This window comes from Arachis stenosperma, chromosome 10 (genome assembly GCF_014773155.1).
Source record: "Arachis stenosperma cultivar V10309 chromosome 10, arast.V10309.gnm1.PFL2, whole genome shotgun sequence".
NCBI lineage: Eukaryota > Viridiplantae > Streptophyta > Magnoliopsida > Fabales > Fabaceae > Arachis > Arachis stenosperma.
Window position 1 is genome coordinate 83,104,156 of NC_080386.1, and position 23,678 is coordinate 83,127,833.

Sequence of the window (23,678 nt, forward strand, 5' to 3'; positions counted from 1 at the left end):
GCACCAAGTTTTTGGCGCCGTTGCCGGGGATTGTTCGAGTTTGGACAACTGACGGCTTATCTTGTTGCTTAGATTGGACTGTTTTATTTTTGTTGGTTTAGAGTCTTTTAGTTGAGTTAGTTTCATATTTAGTTTGGGTCCATTGCATGTTTTTGTTTTTTTCTAGTTTTTCGAAATTGCATGTCTAGTCTCTTTTTGATTCATAAAAATTCTAAGTTTGGTGTCCTCTTTTTGTTTTTTTTTAAATTTTCGAAAAATTAGTGTTTGATTTTCTAAAAATTTTAAGTTTGGTGTCTTTTTGTGTTTTTTCTCTTTCCTCTTTTTAAAAATCAAATCTTTTCATAAAAACTTTTCAATCATATCTTTTTTAATTGCTGTTTTCAAATCTTTTAATTAACTAATTGATTCAGTTCTCAATTTGCTTTGATCTTATTTTCTTTTTGATTTTCGAATTTTTTGTTTTATTTTCCTTTTGTTTTATTTTATTTTTTTTTCGGAATTCTAAAAAAAAAAAAAAAAAAAAAACAAACAAAATTTATCTCTTTGCAATCATTATCATTTCCCTTTTGTCCATTATGGACTCAAGTGAAATTAATCAGTCCAAGAGGACTCTGGGGTCATATGCTAACCCCATTACAGCTGCATATGGGAGTAGCATCTGTATACCTCCCATCAAAGCAAGCAGCTTTGAGCTAAACCCTCACTCATTATAGTGCAGCAAAATTGCTAGTATTCTGGTCTTCCACAGGAAGAACCTACTGAGTTTCTGGCACAGTTCTTACAAATTGCTGACACAGTACATGATAAAGAGGTAGATCAGGATGTCTACAGACTATTAATGTTTCCATTTGCTGTAAAAGATCAAGCTAAAAGGTGGTTGAATAACCAACCTACAGCAAGCATAAAAACATGGAAACAGTTATCAGACAAATTCCTGAATCATTTTTACCCTCCAAAGAGGATGACACAGCTAAGGCTGGACATCCAAGGCTTTAAACAAGAGGATAATGAATCCCTTTATAATGCTGGGAGAGGTATAGAGGTATGCTTAGAAAAATGCCCCTCGAAATGTTTTCAGAGTGGGTACAGTTAGACATCTTCTACTATGGGCTTACAGAAAAAGCTCAGATGTCTTTAGACCACTCAGCGGTGGATCTATACACATGAGGAAGACAATTGAAGAAGCTCAAGAGCTTATAGACACTGTTGCTAGAAAATCAATACCTATATTCTAGCAATGAGTTCGTACCAAAGGAGGAAGTCATGGCATTAGTCACTGATCCTAATCCTCAAGAACAGATGAATGAGCTTAATCAACATTACTCCTGATGACAGAACAGTTAGCAGAATTTAAAGAAATGCTCCATGATACTAAGGTTGCTAACAAGAGAATAGAACTGCAGTTGAATCAAGCAAAACAGCAAATATCTGAACAGATAACAGAGGAATGTCAAGCAGTTCAACTGAGGAGTGGGAACACTAATTAACACTGCTCAAAAGAGCAAAAAGCCAAACAAGGAACAATTGACAGAGGATAACCAAACCACTGTTCAAAATCCCTCTGAGGACAGTAAGCCCAGAGGAATGTTATTGGCGTTCAACGCCAGAAAGGGAAGGAAAGCTGGCGTTAAACGCCCATTCCTTGCCCAGTTCTGGCGTTCAAACGCCAGAAAAGGGGGAAAAGCTGGCGTTTAACGCCCATTCTCCTCCCAATCCTGGCGTTCAAACGCCAAGGGAGAATCAGACACCTGAGAGTGCTGATAATAATCCTTCCAACAAGGCCTCTTCAACCACTTCTGTAAGGAATAAACCTGCAGCATCTAAGGTTGAAGAATATCAAGCCAAGATGCCTTATCCTCAGAAACTCCGCAAAGCGGAACAGGATAAGCAATTTGCCCGCTTTGCAGACTATCTAAGGACTCTTGAAATAAAGATTCCGTTTGCAGAGGCACTTGAGCAAATACCTTCTTATGCTAAGTTCATGAAAGAGATCTTAAGTCATAAGAAGGATTGGAGAGAAACTAAAAAAGTGTTTCTCACTGAAGAATGCAGTGCAGTCATTCTGAAGAGCTTACCAGAAAAGCTTCAAGATCCTGGAAGCTTTATGATACCATGCACATTAGAAGGTGCTTGCATCAAGACAGCCCTATGTGATCTTGGAGCAAGCATCAATCTAATACCTGCATCCACTATCAGAAAGCTTGGGTTGGCTGGAGAAGTCAAACCAACCAGGATATGCCTCCAACTTGCTGATGGCTCCATTAAACACCCATCAGGCATATATAGAGGACATGATTGTCAAGGTTGGGCCTTTTGCCTTTCCAACTGACTTTGTGGTGCTGGAAATGGAGGAGCACAGAGTGCAACTCTTATTCTAGGAAGACCTTTCCTAGCAACTGGACGAACTCTCATTGATGTACAAAGAGGGGAAGTACCCTCAGAGTCAATGAGGATGAGTTCAAGTTGAATGCTGTAAAAGCTATGCAGTATCCAGACACACCAAATGACTGCATGGCACTGACATTATTGACTCTCTGGTAGAAGAGATCAATATGGCTGAAAGCCTAGAATCAGAGCTTGAGGACATCTTCAAAGATGCTCAACCTGATCAGAAGAACTAGAGGAAGTAAAGGAATTTTCGAAATTCCTTAGGAGGAGGATAAACCTCCCAAACCTGAACTCAAACCTCTACCACCATCCCTGAAATACGCATTTCTGGGAGAGGGTGACACTTTTCCAGTGATCATAAGCTCTGCTTTGAACCCACAGGAAAGGAAGCACTGATCCAAGTGCTAAGGACACACAAGACAGCTCTTGGGTGGTCCATAAGTGATCTTAAGGGCATTAGCCCAGCTAGATGCATGCACAAATCCTGTTGGAGGATAATGCCAAACCAGTGGTTCAACCACAGAGGAGGCTAAATCCAGCCATGAAGGAGGTGGTGCAGAAAGAGGTCACTAAATTACTAGAGGCTGGGATTATTTATCCTATTTCTGATAGCCCCTGGGTGAGCCCTGTCCAAGTTCCCAAAAGGGAGGCATGACAGTGATTCATAATGAAAAAAATGAATTAGTTCCTACAGAACAGTCACAGGGTGGCGCATGTGTATTGACTACAGAAGACTCAATACAGCCACCAGAAAGGATCATTTTCCTTTACCATTCATAGACCAAATGCTAGAAAGACTAGCTGGTCATGATTACTACTGCTTTTTGGATGGCTATTCAGGCTACAACCAAATTGCAGTAGATCCTCAGGACCAAGAGAAGACAGTATCTACTTGCCCTTCTGGCGTGTTTGCCTATAGGAGAATGCCTTTTGGTCTGTGCAATGCACCTGCAACCTTTCAGAGGTGCATGCTCTCTATCTTCTCAGACATGGTAGAGAAATTTCTGGAAGTCTTCATGGATGACTTTTCAGTATTGGAGACTCATTCAGCTCCTGTCTTAACCACCTATCACTTGTCCTGAAAGATGCCAAGAGACTAACCTGGTTTTAAACTGGAAGAAATGTCACTTTATGGTGACTGAAGGAATTGTCCTTGGGCCAAAATTTCAAGCAAGGGGAATAGAGGTGGATAAGGCAAAGGTAGAGGTAATTGAAAAATTACCACCACCTGCCAATGTTAAGGCAATCAGAAGCTTTCTTGGGCCTGCAGGATTCTACAGAAGGTTTATAAAGGATTTTTCAAAAATTGCCAAACCTCTAAGTAATCTGCTAGCTGCTGACACTCCATTTATCTTTGATAATGAGTGTCTGCAGGCATTTGAGACCCTGAAAGCTAAGCTGGTCACAGCACCAGTTATCTCTGCACCAGATTGGACATTGCCATTGAATTAATGTGTGATGCCAGTGATCATGCCATTGGTGCAGTGTTGGGACAGAGGCATAACAAGCTTTTACACGTCATTTATTATGCCAGTGTTCTAATGACGCACAAAAGAACTACACAACCACAGAGAAAGAGTTACTTGCAGTGGTTTATGCCATTGACAAGTTTTAGATCCTACCTAGTGGGATCAAAGTGATTGTGTACACTGACCATGCTGCTCTTAAATACTTACTCACAAAGCAGGATTCAAAACCAGGCTTATCAGATGGGTGTTGCTTCTGCAAGAGTTTGATATAGAAATAAGAGACAGAAAAGGGACAGAGAACCAAGTGGCTGATCATCTGTCCCGAATAGAACCAGTAGCTGGGGCGTCCCTCCCTTCTACTGAGATCTCTGAGACTTTCCCAGATGAGCAACTCTTTGCCATTCAGGAAGCTCCATGGTTTGCAGATATGGCAAACTATAAAGCTGTAAGGTTCATACCCAAGGAGTACAGCAGAGTGCAAAGAAAGAAATTAATTTCAGATGCCAAGTACTACCTCTGGGATGAACCATATCTCTTTAAGAGATGTGCTGACGGAGTGATCCGCAGATGTGTACCCAGAGAAGAAGCACAAAGGATCCTATGGCACTGCCATGGATCACATTATGGAGGACATTTTGGAAGTGAGCGAACAGCCACTAAAGTCCTCCAGTGTGGCTTCTACTGGACTACTCTCTATAAAGATTCCCGAAGTTTGTGCGTAACTGTGACAGTTGCCAAAGAGCTGGTAACCTGCCTCACGGATATGCCATGCCTCAACAAGGGATATTAGAGATAGAATTGTTTGATGTATGGGGAATTGACTTCATGGGGCCATTCCCACCATCATACTCAAACACTTACATTCTGGTGGCAGTAGACTATGTATCTAAGTGGGTAGAAGCAATGACACCCCTAATGATACCAAGACCGTGCTAAAGTTCCTCCAGAAAAACATCTCAGCAGATTCGGTGTCCAGAATACTAATCAGTGATGGGGGCTCTCATTTCTGCAACAAACAGCTATACTCTGCTATGGTTAGATATGGAATCAGCCATAAAGTGGCAACTCGTATCATCCACAGACAATGGGCAAGCAGAAGTCTCTAACAGAGAGCTAAAAGAATCCTAGAACGGACTGTGATGGCCCGAAGAAAGGATTGGGCAAAGAGCTTGGATGATACTCTGTGGGCATACAGAACAGTATTCAAGACTCCTATAGGAACCTCTCCTACCAACTGGTGTATGGGAAGGCCTGTCATTTGCCTGTGGAACTGGAACATAAAGCCTATTGGGCAACCAGATTCCTAAACATGGATGCTCAGTTAGCTGTGAAAAAAAGATTGCTTCAGCTAAATGAGCTAGAGGAGTTCAGACTCAATGCCTTGAAAATGCTAAAATTTATAAGGAAAAGGCAAAGAAGTGGCATGACAGAGATTGTCACCAGAGTCTTTGAGCCAGGACAAAAAGTTCTGCTCTTCAACTCCAGGCTCAAATTGTTTCCAGGAAAACTCAAATCCCGTTGGAGGGGTCCGTATGTGATCACAGGAGTGTCACCATATGGATATGTTGAGCTTCAGGATATGATTCAGACAGAAAGTTCATTGTTAATGGACAGAGAGTCAAGCATTATCTTGAAGGCAATTTTGAGAAGGAATGCTCAAGATTGAGACTTGAGTGATTCTTAGCAGAAGTCCAGCTAAAGACAGTAAAGAAGCGCTTGCTGGGAGGCAACCCAGTCATTAGGAGGGTATATGATTAGTTCTTACAAAGGCAAGTATCAAAAATGAAGGAATTCACAGAGTTATAGAAGGATTCAGCTCAAAAAGCAGAGAAAATGAGCTTACTGGCGAAAAAACGCCAGTAAGGGGCATTTTGGGCGTTAAACGCCAGAATGGGTACCATTCTGGGCGTTTAACGCCAGGTGTGCAGGGCGTTTGGGCGTTCTGTGCAGCGTCCTGGGCGTTCTGAAAAACGCCCAGTGACAAAGGATTTCTGGCGTTTAACGCCAGCCAGGGCACCTGGCTGGCGTTAAACGCCCAAAAGGGGTAGCAAATGGGCGTTAAACGCCAGAATGTGTGCCATTCTGGGCGTTTAACGCCAGCTTGGTGGGGGGACCACAATTTTGTTTTCAATTCAATTTTTTTCAAACTTTCCTTTTCTCACCCATACTTTTCTACAAAATCACACTTCAATCATTCATCATTCACTTTCAAATCTTCAAAAATCAAAACCACTCTTCAAATTTATTTCAAATCAATTACAAACATTGTTCAAAAATTTCACCCTTTTCTCAATTTTTTTTATATCTTCTCAATCTCCTTTCAAATTTCTCTCTTCTTTTTCGAAAACTCCCCTCCCCACCTTATAAATAAACGTTTGGCTCCCTCATTCCATCACACCATTCGAATTTTCTCTTCCTCCCCCTCTCTTCTCTCTTTTCTTTTGCTTGAGGACAAGCAAACCTCTAAGTTTGGTGTGCTTTTCCGTGATCACTAAGCCAAGATTCATCAAGATCATGGCTCCCAAGGAAAACAAACCAATTTAAGAGGAAAGAAAGAGACTAATCCAAAGAATCTTTGGAATCAAGAGAAGTTCTTAACCAAAGAACATGAAGACCATTATCACAAAATAATGGGGCTGAGGTCAGTGATCCCGGAAGTGAAATTTGATCTGAAAGAAGATGAATATCCGGGGATCCAAGAGCAAATTCGAAACAGAGGATGGGAAGTTCTAACCAATCCTGAGACAAAGGTTGGAAGGAACATGGTTCAGGAATTCTACTCAAATCTGTGGCTGACAGACAAGCAGAGAATGACTGGAACCGCTTACCATACCTACAGAACCATGGTCAGAGGGAAAGTTATGTACTTCCATCTGGACAAAATAAGAGAAATCTTCAAGTTGCCTCAACTGCAAGATGATCCTGACTCCTTCAATAGGAGGATGGTGAGAGTAGATAAAGGGTTGGATCAAGTTCTAGAGGACATATGCCTCCCTGGAACTAAGTGGATAACCAATTCAAAGGGTGTCCCAAATCAACTCAAGAGGGGAGACCTCAAACCAATTGCAAGAGGTTGGCTAGACTTTATTGGGCATTCCATATTGCCCACTAGCAACCGTTCTGAGGTCACCATCAAGAGAGCAGTGATGATTCATTGCATTATGCTTGGAAAAGAAGTGGAGGTTCATCATGTGATTGCCTGTGAGATCTACACAATAGCAAATAGGAATTCTACTGTAACCAAATTGGCTTACCTAAGCTTGATCTCCTTGCTCTGTGAAGAGGCTGGGGTGAAGATGGAAGCAGATGAATTCATACCCATTGAACATCCAATCACCAAGAAGTCAATGGAAGGAGCAAGAGGAGCAGGGGCGTGAACTCCAAGAGCTGAAACGCCAAAAGCTCTCCTCTCAAGCTGAGGGAGCATCCACTTCTCAAAATCAAGGTTGTTGAGTCCTAACTCTGTGAAAACCTCTATCATTAGGAGCCTATGTTTTGCGTTTTCTTTTGTTTTCTATTTTTATTAGTCTCATCTTATATCTATATTTGAGTCTTATTCTTAATTCATAATTAATAAAATTAAAGTTTATGCCTTAAAGCTATGAATGTCCTATGAATCCATCACCTCTCTTAAATGAAAAATGCTTTAATCACAAAAGAACAAGAAGTACAGGATTTCGAAATTTATCTCTGAAACTAGTTGAATTAGTTTGATGTGGTGACAATACTTTTTGTTTTCTGAATGAATGCTTGAACAGTGCATATGTCTTTTGAATTTGTTGTTTTGAGAATGTTAAAAATTGTTGGCTCTTGAAAGAATGAGGAGAAAGAGAACTGTTATTGAGGATCTGAAAAATCATCAAAATTGATTCTTGAAGCAAGAAAAAGCAGTGAAAGAAAAAAAAAAGAGAAGAATAAAGTTGTGAACCAAGGCAAAAAGAGTGTGCTTAAGAACCCTGGACACCTCTAATTGGGGACTTTAGCAAAGCTGAGTCACAATCTAAAAAGGTTCACCCAATTATGTGTCTGTGGCATGTATGTATCCGGTGGTAATACTGGAAGACAGAGTGCTTTGGGCCACAGCCAAGACTCATACACTAGCTATGTTCAAGAATCATTATACTTAACTAGGAGAATCAATAACACTATCTGAGTTCTGAGTTCTCATAGATGCCAATCATTCTGAACTTCAAAGGATAGAGCGAGATGCCAAAACTGTTCGGAGGCAAAAAGCTACTAGTCCCGCTCATCTAATTGGAGCCATGTTTCCTTGATATTTTGGAGTCTATAGTATATTCTCTTCTTTTTATCCTATTTTGATTTTCAGTTGCTTGGGGACAAGCAATAATTTAAGTTTGGTGTTGTGATGAGCGGATAATTTATACGCTTTTTGGCATTGTTTTTAGTATGTTTTTGGTAGTTTTAGTTGAGTTCTTAGTATATTTTTATTAGTTTTTAGTTAAAATTCACTTTTCTGGACTTTACTATGAGTTTGTGTGTTTTTCTGTGATTTCAGGTATTTTCTGACTGAAATTGAAGGTTCTGAGCAAAAATCTGATCCAGAGACTGAAAAGGACTGCAGATGCTGTTGGATTCTGACCTCCCTGCACTCGAAGTGGAGTTTCTGGAGCTACAGAAGCCCAATTGGCGCGCTCTCAACGGCATTGGAAAGTAGACATTCTGGGCTTTCCAGCAATATATGATAGTCCATACTTTGCCCAAGATTTGATGGCCCAAACCGGCGTCGCAAATCAGCATCAGAAATTCCAGCGTTAAACGCCGGAACTGGCATAAAACTTGGAGTTAAACGCCCAAACTGGCATGAAAGCTGGCGTTTAACTCCAGAAAACGTCTCTACACATAAAAGCTTCAATGCTCAGCCCAAGCACACACCAAGTGGGCCCGGAAGTGGATTTTTCTGTCATTTACTCATTTCTGTAAACCTTAGGACACTAGTTTACTATTTATAGGATCTTTTGATATTGTATTCGTACCTTATGACCTCATAACACTTTTTACACGTTTCTTGTACCTTCCACGGCATGAGTCTCTAAACCCCATGGTTGGGGGTGAGGAGCTCTGCTGTGTCTTGATGGATTAATGCAATTACTACTGTTTCTTATTCAATCATGCTTGCTTCCATTCTAAGATATCACTTGCTCCTAACCCGGATGAATGTGATGATCCGTGACAATCATCATCATTCTCAACTATGAACATGTGCCTGACAACCACCTCTGTTCTACCTTAGATTAAGTAGATATCTCTTGGATTCTTTAATCGGAATCTTCGTGGTATAAGCTAGAACTGATGGCGGCATTCAAGAGAGTCCGGAAGGTCTAAACCTTGTCTGTGGTATTCTGAGTAGGACTCAATGATTGAATGACTGTGACGTGCTTCAAACTCCTGAAGGCGGGGCGTTAGTGACAGACGCAAAAGAATCACTGGATTCTATTCCGGCCTGATTGAGAACCGACAGATGGATAGCCGATGCTGTGACAGAGCATCAGGGACGTATTTCCAATGAGAGGATGGGAGGTAGCCATTGACAACGGTGAAACCCTACATACAGCTTGCCATGGAAGGAGCCTTGCGTGTTTGATGAAGATGACAGTAGGAAAGCAGAGATTCGAAAGATGGAGCATCTCCAAAGCCTCAGCCTATTCTCCATTACTGCAAAACAAAGTACCTTTTTCATGTTCTTTTGCTTTTTACAATCAATCCTGATAATTTCTGATATCCTGACTAAGATTTACAAGATAACCATAGCTTGCTTCAAGCCGACAATCTCCGTGGGATCGACCCTTGCTCACGCAAGGTATTACTTGGACGACCCAGTGCACTTGCTGGTTAGTTGTGCGGGATTGCAAAAGTGTTATTGCAATTTTGTGCACCATGCACGAAATTGTGATCACTACAACTTCGCACAACTAACCAGCATGCACTGGGTCGTCCAAGTAATAAACCTTACGCGAGTAAGGGTCGATCCCACGGAGATTGTTGGTATGAAGCAAGCTATGGTCACCTTGTAAATCTTAGTCAGGCAGACTCAAATGGGTATAGATGATGAATAAAACATAAAGATAAAGATAGAGATACTTATGTATATCATTGGTGAGAGCTTCAGATAAGCGTATGAAGATGCTTTCCCTTCCGTCTCTCTACTTTCCTACTGTCTTCCTCCAATCCTTCTTACTCCTTTCCATGGCAAGCTTATGCAAGGGTTTCACCGTTGTCAGTGGCTACCTCCCATCCTCTCAGTGAAAATGTTCCTATGCTCTGTCACAGCATATGGCTAATCAGCTGTCGGTTCTCGGTCAGGCTGGAATAGAATCCAGTGATTCTTTTGCGTCTGTCACTAACGCCCCGCCTGCTAGGAGTTTGAAGCACGTCACAGTCATTCAATCATTGAATCCTACTCAGAATACCACAGACAAGGTTAGACCTTCCGGATTCTCTTGAATGCCGCCATCAGTTCTCGCCTATACCACGAAGACTCTGATCTCACAGAATGGCTGGCTCGTTTGTCAGGCGAGCACTCGATTGTCAGACGATCAACCATGCATCGTGTATCAGGAATCCAAGAGATAAACACTAGAGCCTTGTTTGCTTGTAGAACAGAGTGGTTGTCAGTCACTTGTTCATAAGTGAGAATGATGATGAGTGTCACATAATCATCACATTCATCAAGTTATTGAGTGCAAATGAATATCTTGGACAAAGAACAAGCGGAATTGAATAGAAGAACAATAGTAATTGCATTAATACTCGAGGTACAGCAGAGCTCCACACCTTAATCTATGGTGTGTAGAAACTCCACCGTTGAAAATACATAAGAACAAGGTCTAGGCATGGCAGAATGGCCAGCCTCCCAAATGATCTAAGATAGCATGAAACTCAAAGATAGCTACCAAGATGTCTAATACAATAGTAAAAGGTCCTACTTATAGAAAACTAGTAGCCTAAGGTGTACAAAGATGAGTAAATGACATAAAAATCCACTTCCGGGCCCACTTGGTGTGTGCTTTGGCTGAGCAATGAAGCATTTTCGTGTAGAGACTCTTCTTGGAGTTAAACGCCAGCTTTTATGCCAGTTTGGGCGTTTAACTCCCATTTTGGTGCCAGTTCCGGCGTTTAACGCTGGAATTCATGAGGGTGACTTTGAACGCCGATTTGGGCCATCAAATCTTGGGCAAAGTATGGACTATCATATATTGCTGGAAAGCCCAGGATGTCTACTTTCCAACGCCGTTGAAAGCGCGCCAATTGGGCTTCTGTAGCTCCAGAAAATCCACTTCGAGTGCAGGGAGGTCAGAATCCAACAGCATCTGCAGTCCTTTTCAGTCTCTGAATCAGATTTTTGCTCAGATCCCTCAATTTCAGCCAGAAAATACCTGAAATCACAGAAAAAACACACAAACTCATAGTAAAGTCCAGAAAAGTGAATTTTAACTAAAAACTAACAAAAATCTAATAAAAACTAACTCAAAGATACTAAAAACATACTAAAAACAATGCCAAAAAGGGTACAAATTGTCTGCTCATCACAACACCAAACTTAAATTGTTGCTTGTCCCCAAGCAACTGAAGATCAAATAGGATAAAAAGAAGAGAATATGCAATGAACTCCAAAAACATCTATGAAGATCAGTATTAATTAGATGAGCGGGGCTTTTAGCTTTTTGCCTCTGAATAGTTTTGGCATCTCACTCTATCCTTTGGAACTCAGAATGATTGGCTTCTTTAGGAACTCAGAATCCAGATAGTGTTATTGATTCTCCTAGTTAAGTATGATGATTCTTGAACACAGCTACTTATTGAGTCTTGGCTGTGGCCCAAAGCACTCTGTCTTCCAGTATTACCACCGGATACATACATGCCACAGACACATAATTGGGTGAACCTTTTCAGATTGTGACTCAGCTTTGCTAAAGTCCCCAATTAGAGGTGTCCAGGGTTCTTAAGCACATTCTTATTGCCTTGGATCACAACTTTATTTCTTTCTTTTTCTTTCTTTTTCTCTTTCTTTTTCGTTTTTTTTTTCTTTCGCTTGCCTTTTTTTTTGTATTCACTGCTTTTTCTTGCTTCAAGAATCATTTTTATGATTTTTCAGATCCTCAGTAACATGTCTCCTTTTTCATCATTCTTTCAAGAGCCAACATTCATGAACCACAAATTCAAAAGACATATGCACTGTTCAAGCATACATTCAGAGAACAAAAGTGTTGCCACCACATCAAAATAATTAAACTGTTATAAAATTCAAAATTCATGCAATTCTTATCTTTTTCAATTAAGAACATTGTTTATTCAAGAAAGGTGATGGATTCATAGGACATTCATAACTTTAAGGCATAGACACTAAGATACTAATGATCATAAGACACAAACATGGACAAACATAAAGCACTAAAATTCGAAAAACAGAAAATTAAAGAACAAGGAGATTAAAGAACGGGTCCACCTTAGTGATGGCGGCTTGTTCTTCCTCTTGAAGGTCTTATGGAGTGCTTGAGCTCCTCATTGTCTCTTCCTTGTCTTTGTTGCTCCTCTCTCATGATTCTTTGATCTTTTCTAATTTCATGGAGGAGGATGGAATGCTCTTGGTGCTCCACCCTTAGCTGTCCCATGTTGGAACTCAATTCTCATAGGGAGGTGTTTAGTTGCTCCCAATAGTCTTGTGGAGGAAAGTGCATCCCTTGAGGTATCTCAGGGATCTCATGATGAGAGGGATCTCTTGTTTGCTCCATCCTTTTCTTAGTGATGGGCTTGAGGTCATGCCTTCTCAGTTGAACCGGCTTCCCTCTTGAGTTTCTCTTCCATTGAGCGTCCTCTTCACAAATGTTTATGAGGACTTGGTCCAACCTTTGATCAAAGTTGACCCTTCTTCATGGCCACAACTTCTTAGAAGTGGTCTTGATGCACCCTTGAGATGAATCTCTCCATCTCCCATGACTCGGAGGTGAAAGCTTTTGCCTTCCCTTTCCTCTTTCTAGAGGTTTCTCCGGCCTTGGATGCCATAAATGGTTATGGAAAAACAAAAAGCAATGCTTTTACCACACCAAACTTAAAAGGTTTGCTCGTCCTCGAGCAAAAGAAGAAAGAAGAGAGTAGAAGAAGAAGAAATGAGGAAGAAGGGAGTGGCTTTGTGTTCGGCCAAGGAGGGGGAGAAGTGGTGTTTAGGTTGTGTGAAAATGAAGGGGTGAAGAAGAGAGAGAGAGTGGTGGGGTTGGTGGGGATCCTGTGGGGTCCACAGATCCTGTGGTGTCAAGGAAAAGTCATCCCTGCACCAAATGGCATTCAAAATCACGTTTTGAGCCATTTCTGGCGTTAAACGCCGGGCTGATGCCCATTCCTGGCGTTTAACGCCAGGTTCTTGCCCTTTTCTGGCGTTTAACGCCAGTCTGGTGCCCCTTTCTGGCGTTAAATGCCCAGAATGGTGCCAGACTGGGCGTTAAACGCCCAACTGCTAGCCTCACTGGCGTTTAAACGCCAGTGGGTTCTTCCTCCAGGGTGTGCTGTTTTTCTTCCTGTTTTTCATTCTGTTTTTGTTTTTTCAATTGATTTTGTGTCTTCTTATGATCATCAACCTACAAAATAACAAAAAATAACAAAAGAAAATAGATAAAACATAACATTGGGTTGCCTCCTAACAAGCGCTTCTTTAATGTCAGTAGCTTGACAGAGGGCTCTCATGGAGCCTCACAGATGCTCAGAGCAATGTTGGAACCTCCCAACACCAAACTTAGAGTTTGAATGTGGGGGTTCAACACCAAACTTAGAGTTTGGTTGTGGCCTCCCAACACCAAACTTAGAGTTTGACTGTGGGGGCTCTGTTTGACTCTGATTTGAGAGAAGCTCTTCATGCTTCTTCTCCATGGTGACAGAGGGATATCCTTGAGCCTTAAACACAAAGGATTCTTCATTCACTTGAATGATCAGTTCACCTCCATCAACATCAATCACAGCCTTTGCTGTGGCTAGGAGGGGTCTGCCAAGGATGATAGATTCATCCATGCACTTCCCAGTCTCTAGGACTATGAAATCAGTAGGGATGTAATGGTCTTCTATCTTTACCAAAACATCCTCTACAAGTCCATGAGCTTGTTTTCTTGAGTTGTCTGCCATCTCTAATGAGATTTTTGCAGCTTGCACCTCAAAGATCCCTAGCTTCTCCATTACAGAGAGAGGCATGAGGTTTACACTTGACCCTAAGTCACACAGAGCCTTCTTGAAGGTCATGGTGCCTATGGTACAAGGTATGGAAAACTTCCCAGGATCTTGTCTCTTTTGAGGTAATTTCTGCCTAGACAAGTCATCCAGTTCTTTGGTGAGCAAAGGAGGTTCATCCTCCCAAGTCTCATTTCCAAATAACTTGTCATTTAGCTTCATGATTGCTCCAAGGTATTTAGCAACTTGCTCTTCAGTGACATACTCATCCTCTTCAGAGGAAGAATACTCATCAGAGCTCATGAAAGGCAGAAGTAAGTCCAATGGAATCTCTATGGTCTCATTTTGAGCCTCAGATTCCCATGGTTCCTCATTAGGGAACTCATTGGAGGTCAGTGCACGCCCATTGAGGTGTCCCTCAGTGGCGTTCACTTCCTCTCCTTCCTCTCCAAATTCGGCCATGGTTATGGCTTTGCACTCTCCTTTTGGATTTTCTTCTGTTTTACTTGGGAGAGTACTAGGAGGGAGTTCAGTAACTTTCTTGCTCAGCTGTCCCACTTGTGCCTCCAAATTCCTAATGGAGGACCTTGTTTCAGTCATGAAACTTTAAGTGGTTTTGATTAGATCAGAGACCATGGTTGCTAAGTCAGAGGGGTTCTGCTTAGAATTCTCTGTCTGTTGCTGAGAAGATGATGGAAAAGGCTTGCCATTGCTAAACCTGTTTCTTCCACTATTATTGTTGAAACCTTGTTGAGGTCTCTCTTGATTCTTCCATGAGAAATTTGGGTGATTTCTCCATGAAGAATTATAGGTGTTTCCATAGGGTTCTCCTAGGTAATTCACCTCTTCCACTGAAGGGTTCTCAGGATCATAAGCTTCTTCTTCAGATGAAGCATCCTTAGTACTGCTTGGTGCATTTTGCATTCCAGATAGACTTTGAGAAATCAAATTGACTTGTTGAGTCAATATTTTGTTCTGAGCCAATATGGCATTCAGAGTATCAATCTCAAGAACTCCTTTCTTCTGATTAGTCCCATTGTTCACAGGATTCCTTTCAGAAGTGTACATGAATTGGTTATTTGCAACCATTTCAATTAGCTCTTGAGCTTCTGTAGGCGTCTTCTTCAGATGAAGAGATCCTCCAGCAGAGCTATCCAAAGACATCTTGGATAGTTCAGAGAGACCATCATAGAAAATACCTATGATGCTCCATTCAGAAAGCATGTCAGAAGGACATTTTCTGATCATTTGTTTGTATCTTTCCCAAGCTTCATAGAGGGATTCTCCATCCTTCTGTCTGAAGGTTTGGACTTCCACTCTAAGCTTACTCAATTTTTGAGGTGGAAAGAACTTTGCCAAGAAGGCATTGACTAGCTTTTCCCATGAGTCCAGGCTTTCTTTAGGTTGAGAGTCCAACCATGTCCTAGCTCTGTCTCTTACAGCAAAAGGGAATAGCATAAGTCTGTAGACCTCAGGGTCTACCCCATTAGTCTTGACAGTGTCACAGATTTGCAAGAATTCAGCTAAGAACTGATGAGGATCTTCCAATGGAAGTCCATAGAACTTGCAATTCTATTGCATTAGAGAAACTAATTGAGGCTTAAGCTCAAAGTTGTTTGCTCCAATGGCAGGGATAGAGATGCTTCTCCCATAGAAGTCGGGAGTAGGTGCAGTAAAGTCACCCAGCACCTTCCTTGCATTGTTGGCATTGTTGTTGTTTTCGGCTGCCATATCTTCTTCTCCTTTGAAGAATTCGGTTAGGTCCTCTACAGAGAGTTGTGCCTTAGCTTCTCTTAGCTTTCGCTTCAAGGTCCTTTCAGGTTCAGGGTCAGCTTCAACAAGAATGCCTTTGTCTTTGCTCCTGCTCATATGAAAGAGAAGAGAACAAGAAAATGTGGAATCCTCTATGTCACAGTATAGAGATTCCTTGAGGTGTCAGAGGAAACGAAAAACAGAAGAAAGAGGTAGAAGAATTCGAACTTGATCAGATAGAGTTCGAATTGTGCATTAAGAAGGAGTGATACTCCATAAATAGAAGGATGTGAGAAGAGGGGAAGGAAATTTTCGAAAATTAAGTGAAAAAGTTTGAAAATATTTTGAAAAACTTTAATTGATTTTCGAAAATCAAGAGTGAAAGAAAAAAAATCAAGTAATTTTTGAAAAGATTTTGAGATTAGAAGTTAAAAAGATATAGTTGAAAACTATTTGAAAAAGATATGCTCGAAAAGATATGATTGAAAAGATATGATTTGAAAACAATTTTTAAAAGATATGATTTTAAAAAAAATTTAATGACTTGCCTAACAAGAAAAGATATGATTCAAACATTAAACCTTTCTCAACAGAAAAGGCAATATACTTGAGATGTTCAATCAAATCATTAATTGTTAGTAAGTATCTTTGAAAAAGGAAAGAAATTGATTTTGAAAACATTTGATTGAAAAGATTTGATTTGAAAAAGATTTGATTTTGAAAAACTTTGAAAACTTGAAAAAAAAATTTGATTTGAAAACAAAATCTTCCCCCTTTTGCCATCCTGGCGTTAAACGCCCAGAATGGTATCCATTCTGGCGTTTAACGCCCAAAATGCTACCTTTTTGGGCGTTAAACGCCCAACCAGGTACCCTGGCTGGCGTTTAAACGCCAGTCTGTCCTTTTTCACCGGGCGTTTTGAACGCCCAGCTTTTTCTGTGTTATTCCTCTGCTGCATGTTCTGAATCTTCAGTCCCCTGTACTATTGACTTGAAAATAGAACCAAGGTCAAATAAACAAGGCATGCAAGACACCAAACTTACAATTAGACACTAGACTCAAACAAGAAACATAAAATCTTTTTTTTTGGTTTTTATGGTTTTGTAATTTTTTTTTTGTGCTTTTTCGAAAATTATATGAAAATAGAAAATGAAGGTTTCAAAATTCTCAGTTTGGATTCTAGGAATCATTGCAATGCTAGTCTAAGACTCCGGTCCAGGAATTAGACATGGCTTCACAGCCAGCCAAGCTTTCAAAGAAAGCTTCGGTCCAAAACACTAGACATGGCCAATGGCCAGCCAAGCCTTAGCAGATCATTGCTCCAATGGCAAGATTGATGGAAATCAACAAGCTATTGTGATGATCAGTTGAAACCTCGGTCCAATAAGATTAGACATGGCTTCTCAGCCAGCCAGATTTCAGCAGATCATCATGAAACTCTAGAATTCATTCTTAAGAACTCTGAAGAAAAATACCTAATCTAAGCAACAAGATGAACCGTCAGTTGTCCATACACAAGAACAATCCCCGGCAACGGCGCCAAAAACTTGGTGCTGTTGCCGGATTTTTGCACTGATGTCACCAGACCAAAAGCTTGCTCAAAACTCGAACAATCCCCGGCAACGGTGCCAAAAACTTGGTGCGCGAAATTGTGATCACTACAACTTCGCACAACTAACCAGCAAGTGCACTGGGTCGTCCAAGTAATAAACCTTACGCGAGTAAGGGTCGATCCCACGGAGATTGTTGGTATGAAGCAAGCTATGGTCACCTTGTAAATCTTAGTCAGGCAGACTCAAATGGGTATAGATGATGAATAAAACATAAAGATAAAGATAGAGATACTTATGTATATCATTGGTGAGAGCTTCAGATAAGCGTATGAAGATGCTTTCCCTTCCGTCTCTCTGCTTTCCTACTGTCTTCCTCCAATCCTTCTTACTCCTTTCCATGGCAAGCTTATGCAAGGGTTTCACCGTTGTCAGTGGCTACCTCCCATCCTCTCAGTGAAAATGTTTCTATGCTCTGTCACAGCATATGGCTAATCAGCTGTCGGTTCTCGGTCAGGCCGGAATAGAATCCAGTGATTCTTTTGCGTCTGTCACTAACGCCCCGCCTGCTAGGAGTTTGAAGCACGTCACAGTCATTCAATCATTGAATCCTACTCAGAATACCACAGACAAGGTTAGACCTTCCGGATTCTCTTGAATGACGCCATCAGTTCTCGCCTATACCACGAAGACTCTAATCTCACGGAATGGCTGGCTCGTTTGTCAGGCGAGCACTCGGTTGTCAGGCGATCAACCATGCATCGTGTATCAGGAATCCAAGAGATAAACACTAGAGCCTTGTTTGCTTGTAGAACAGAGTGGTTGTCAGTCACTTGTTCATAAGTGAGAATGATGATGAGTGTCACATAATCATCACATTCATCAAGTTATTGAGTGCAAATGAATATCTTGGACAAAGAACAAGCGGAATTGAATAGAAGAACAATAGTAATTGCATTAATACTCGAGGTACAGCAGAGCTCCACACCTTAATCTATGGTGTGTAGAAACTCCACCGTTGAAAATACATAAGAACAAGGTCTAGGCATGGCCGAATGGCCAGCCTCCCAAATGATCTAAGATAGCATGAAACTCAAAGATAGCTACCAAGATGTCTAATACAATAGTAAAAGGTCCTACTTATAGAAAACTAGTAGCCTAAGGTGTACAAAGATGAGTAAATGACATAAAAATCCACTTCCGGGCCCACTTGGTGTGTGCCTGGGCTGAGCAATGAAGCATTTTCGTGTAGAGACTCTTCTTGGAGTTAAACGCCAGCTTTTATGCCAGTTTGGGCGTTTAACTCCCATTTTGGTGCCAGTTCCGGCGTTTAACGCTGGAATTCCTGAGGGTGACTTTGAACGCCGGTTTGGGCCATCAAATCTTGGGCAAAGTATGGACTATCATATATTCCTGGAAAGCCCAGGATGTCTACTTTCCAACGCCGTTGAGAGCGCGCCAATTGGGCTTCTGTAGCTCCAGAAAATCCACTTCGAGTGCAGGGAGGTCAGAATCCAACAGCATCTGCAGTCCTTTTCAGTCTCTGAATCAGATTTTTGCTCAGATCCCTCAATTTCAGCCAGAAAATACCTGAAATCACAGAAAAAACACACAAACTTATAGTAAAGTCCAGAAAAGTGAATTTTAACTAAAAACTAACAAAAATCTAATAAAAACTAACTCAAAGATACTAAAAACATACTAAAAACAATGCCAAAAAGGGTACAAATTGTCCGCTCATCACTAACCTTAACAATGGAGGATTAGTTGCTCATGGTTCAGAGAAGAAAAATAAGGGTTCTGATAAAAATGTACTCTGTACTGTCTAATGGATCTAAATTCCTATTTATAACTAATCTTAATAAATTTAAAATCTAATTATCTAAAATTAAAAATAATATCTTTTGCTAAAAATAAGATTTGAATTTAAATTCGAATTTAATTAACAAGTCTTTAGCTGATGGGTGGGGACCACTTGTTTGTCCATTCTGCAGCTTCCAATCTGTATTTTCTGGGTTGGAAACTTGGTCAAAACGTGGCCCAAAATCCACGCCAGCGATTTCTGTAAATTCTGTAGATCACGCACGTTACGCGTATGCGTCAGGCACGCATGCGCGTCGCTCCTTGCAGCCATTTCCTTTGATTCTTGTGCTGCAGAAACTCCATCAAATCTAGCCGAATGCTACCTAAAATAAACAGTATTGCACAAAACTCAAAATAGTATCCATAGTGGCTAAAATATAATTAATTCTTGATTAAACTCAACAAATTAGATGCAAATTCACTAGGAAAAGATAGAAAAGATGCTCACGCATCACAACACCAAACTTGAACTGTTGCTTGTCCTCAAGCAACCAAAACTAATTATAAGCTTAGGATGTGAATTTGCATGAGAATGAGAGTTCGATTAAGCTCATGTCTCTTTCTATAGTGGGGTTTACAACTGCAATCTTGAATAGTTTTGGCATTTCACTTTATCATTTGAAGTTCAGAATGATTGGCATCCATAGGAACTCAAAATTCAGACAGTGTTATTGATTCTCCTAGTTCAGTATGTTGATTCTTGAACACAGCTACTTTATGAGTCTTGGTCGTGACCCTAAGCATTTTGTTTTTCCAGTATTACCACCGGATACATAAATGCCACAGACACATAACTGGGTGAACCTTTTCAGATTGTGACTCAGCTTTGCTAGAGTCCCCAGTTAGAGGTGCCCAGAGTTCTTAAGCACACTCTTTTTGCTTGGGATCACGACTTTAACCGCTCAGTCTCAAGCTTTTCAAATGACACCTTCATGCCACAAGCACATGGTTAGGGATAGCTTGATTTAGTCGCTTAGGCGAGGGTTTTATTCCTTTTTGGGCGCTCCTATCCATTAATGCTCAAAGCCTTACCCTTTGCCTTTTAATTTAAAGGGTTATTGACTTTTTCTGCTTGCTTTTTCTTTTTTTTTTCTTTTCTTTCACTTTATTATTTTTTTAATTTTTTTTGCAATCTTTGTGTTTTTCACTGCTTTTTCTTGCTTCAAGAATCAATTTTATGATTTTTCAGATTATCAATAACATTTCTCTTTTTTCATCATTCTTTCAAGAGCCAACAATTTTAACATTCATAAACTTCACTATCAAAAATATGCACTGTTCATGTCATGCATTCAGAATTACATAAAATATCACCACATTTAAGTAAATAAGACTACTCTTAAATTTAACTCAATTTCTCATGCAATACATCACTTCTGTATATTTTTTATTTGAATTCAAGCTCAGTGAGTAATACATGAAACATCTTTTCAGAATTAAAGCAATTAATAGAAAACTAAACTAGTCCTAGGGTTCTAACTAAAAAAGGATCATGCAACAAACAAAGCAAAATAGCAGAAAACCAGAACGTAACATAGAAAAAGAGGAGAGGAATAAAATAAATGAAAAGAGCTCAACCACCTTAGTTATCCTAGCGGTCGCTTTATTCTCCAGGTTGTGCTCCTTTGTGAAGATGATTCACCTCCCTTTTGGTGCCATAGGAATAAACAGAAAACCTTTAAGCGAAACGTCAACACCAAACTTAAAGGTTTGCTTGTCCTCAAGCAAAGAAGAACTGAGAAATAGACAGAGACAAATATTATGAAAAAAGAAAAGGATAAAAGAACAAGAGAGAATTAGGATTGGGAGAGAGAGAAAGAAAATTAAAACTGGGCAGCAAACTAGTGTAATTGTGTGGCGCAGGCGATGCGTACGCGTGCATCACGCGTACGCGTGGGTCGCCGAATTTTCTTAATGACGCGTAAACGTCAGGCACGCATCCGTGTGCCCTGGGTTTTTCGTGATTCGCGCAAAGCCAGCCGCGCGCACGCACAACTCTCTGTTCGCGTGGCTTGGGAACCAATAATTTCATACGACGCGTGCGCGTCATGCACGCGCACGCGTGGAGGGCCATTTTTGCAAATGATGCGAACGCATTTGTGCCTCTAGCACGCTTCCAGCCCCAAGCCAGCACAACTCTCTACCTAACACATATTTACGTTGAAATTCAAGGTCAGGCGTACGCGTTAATGACGTGTACGCGTGGAGTGCCAAAATCACGAATGATGCGCACGCGTCATGGACGCGTACGTGTGAGCTTGTTTGTGCGAAAGGCTTCATTCTGGCACCACTCCCGTACAACTCTCTGTTTATATTTATTTTTCACACACATGAATATGACGCGTACGCGTCAGCGACACTTGCACGACATATGCTCCTCTTCTCTTTTCTTTTTTTCTTTTTTTATCCGATTCTTGTTCTAAAATAGCTGAATGATCAGAAAATTAGTAAGAACTCAATAAAAATCAAATAAGCAAGAAAACTACTACTACGAAAAATAACTAAGAATAAAAAGAACGATCATACCACGGTGGGTTGTCTCCCACCAAGCACTTTTAGTTAAAGTCCTTAAGTTGGACATGTAGTGAGCTCCTTGTCATGGTGGCTTGTGCTTGTACTGATCCAGGAATCTCCACCAATGTTTGTAATTCCAATGGTTACCGGGATCCCAAACTAGGCGCATAACGCCTTTGAGCAAGTTGAAGCAAGTGACAAGGCCCCAAGAGTGTTGATTGTGGGAATGAATTCTAGGGTCTCAAACCTTGCTTTTACATCCGTCTTCTTGTGGATCACCATTGTTCCCACCAGGTGGCAAGTAGTCTGAATTCTCACAGAGACATCCAAACAACCTTCTAGACCTATTCAATTGAGCTTTACACCAATCCTTGCACTTCAATTTGGAGCATGCAACCATATTGAACCTTGCTTGACGACTCTTACCACTAACCATCTTCCTCTTACTCTTAATGCCACAAATAGCTCTAAGTTGACCATCTGTCTCTAGTAACCCATATTCAAGTGGGAAAGCAAAGGTTAAGGATAGGAATTTTACCCACTTAAATGTTGTATTGGATGGTGATGGCTTTGGAAGAGGTCTTGCAAGCTCCACTCCCTTGTGCTCTTCTTTGAATTCTTCTACCTCTTTGCAAGCTTCCTCAATTTCAACCTCTTCCTCTTGGTAGTTTTCTTCTAATTCAATCTCTTCTTCATTACTTACCAAGGGCATGGGAGGTTGTGCATCTTCCTCTTCTTCCATATGTGAGGGTGGAAAGTTCTCTAATTCACTAGAGTATAAACTCCTTTGATTGGTTTTCTTACTTTCTTCCACAGGATCTTGCATTATATCTCTTGGGAAGGAATTTGCTTATTCCTCTTTCTGATTCTTGATCATCGTCTGCACATATTTCTCTACGTTTTTGACACTTCTCTTTATATCATGTAGGCATTGTTTCATGAGAAGCTCAAGATCTGATGGTATTTGAGATGAATAAGGAGATTGTTGCTCTTGATATGAATAAGAAGGAGATGATGGTTCTTGATATGAATAGGGAGATGGTGGCTCTTGGTATGGGTAGAAAGATGATGGTTCTTAATATGGATAGAAAGATAATGGTTCTTGGTACGAATATGGAGATGGTGGTTCGTGGTATGAATATGGAGGTGGTGGCTCTTGATAGTTGGAACATGGAGCATTGAAGTTTCTTTGGTTTTGACTTTGCCAACCAAAATTTGGATAGTTCATCCATCCACCATAATGTGAATCACTACTTGGGTGTGAGTAGTAACCCACGTGATCTCTCTCCATTATTTTTCCTTAGAACAAAACACCAAAAAGAATTAAACGCACCATGTGGTAAACAGGAAAGCAAAGAAGAAAGAACAGAAATTTTTTTTTATTATTTTATTTTTTTTATTTTTTGAAATATATATATATATATATATATATATATATATATATATATATTAGAAAAAAAATTACTACGGAGACACCAAACTTAATTTCAAAAATTAAGAGAAAAAATTTAAATAAAATAAATCAAAATAAATATATATTTTTTAAATTATATAAATAAAATAATAAAAAAAAAAGGAAAAAAGGTACGGCGTAAATCGGGGGGAGGGGAAGTAAACGAAAAGGAAAAAAAAAAAGAAAAAAGGACGTAAGGTTTTTTTTTAAAAAAAAAAAGGAAAGGAGAAAAAAATTAAAAGAAGTAAAATAATAAAAAAAGGAAACAAGGAGACAAAAGCGAAAAAAAAGAAAAAAACGAAAGAAAGGAAAAAATAAATAGCGAAATAAAGAAAATTAAAATTAAAAAAAATTCCAAAAATATTTAAAGCAAAATTTAAATAAAATTAAAAATAAAACTCCTAATCTAAACAATCAAACAACTAATAGTTGTTAATTACTATCAATCCCTGGCAACGGCGCCAAAAACTTGATGCGGTATTTTATAACCCACAAACTAACTGGCAAGTGCACCGGGTC

At 40.2% G+C, this 23,678-nt stretch overlaps 1 non-coding gene across 1 annotated transcript; it reads left to right on the forward strand.

Moving 5' to 3' along the window:
• Nucleotides 1–15,245: 15,245 nt before the first annotated feature.
• LOC130958373 (small nucleolar RNA R71) lies at nucleotides 15,246–15,353 on the forward strand. Its single transcript, XR_009077499.1, has one exon. It is a non-coding gene; the product is annotated as a small nucleolar RNA R71 (small nucleolar RNA).
• Nucleotides 15,354–23,678: the final 8,325 nt, after the last annotated feature.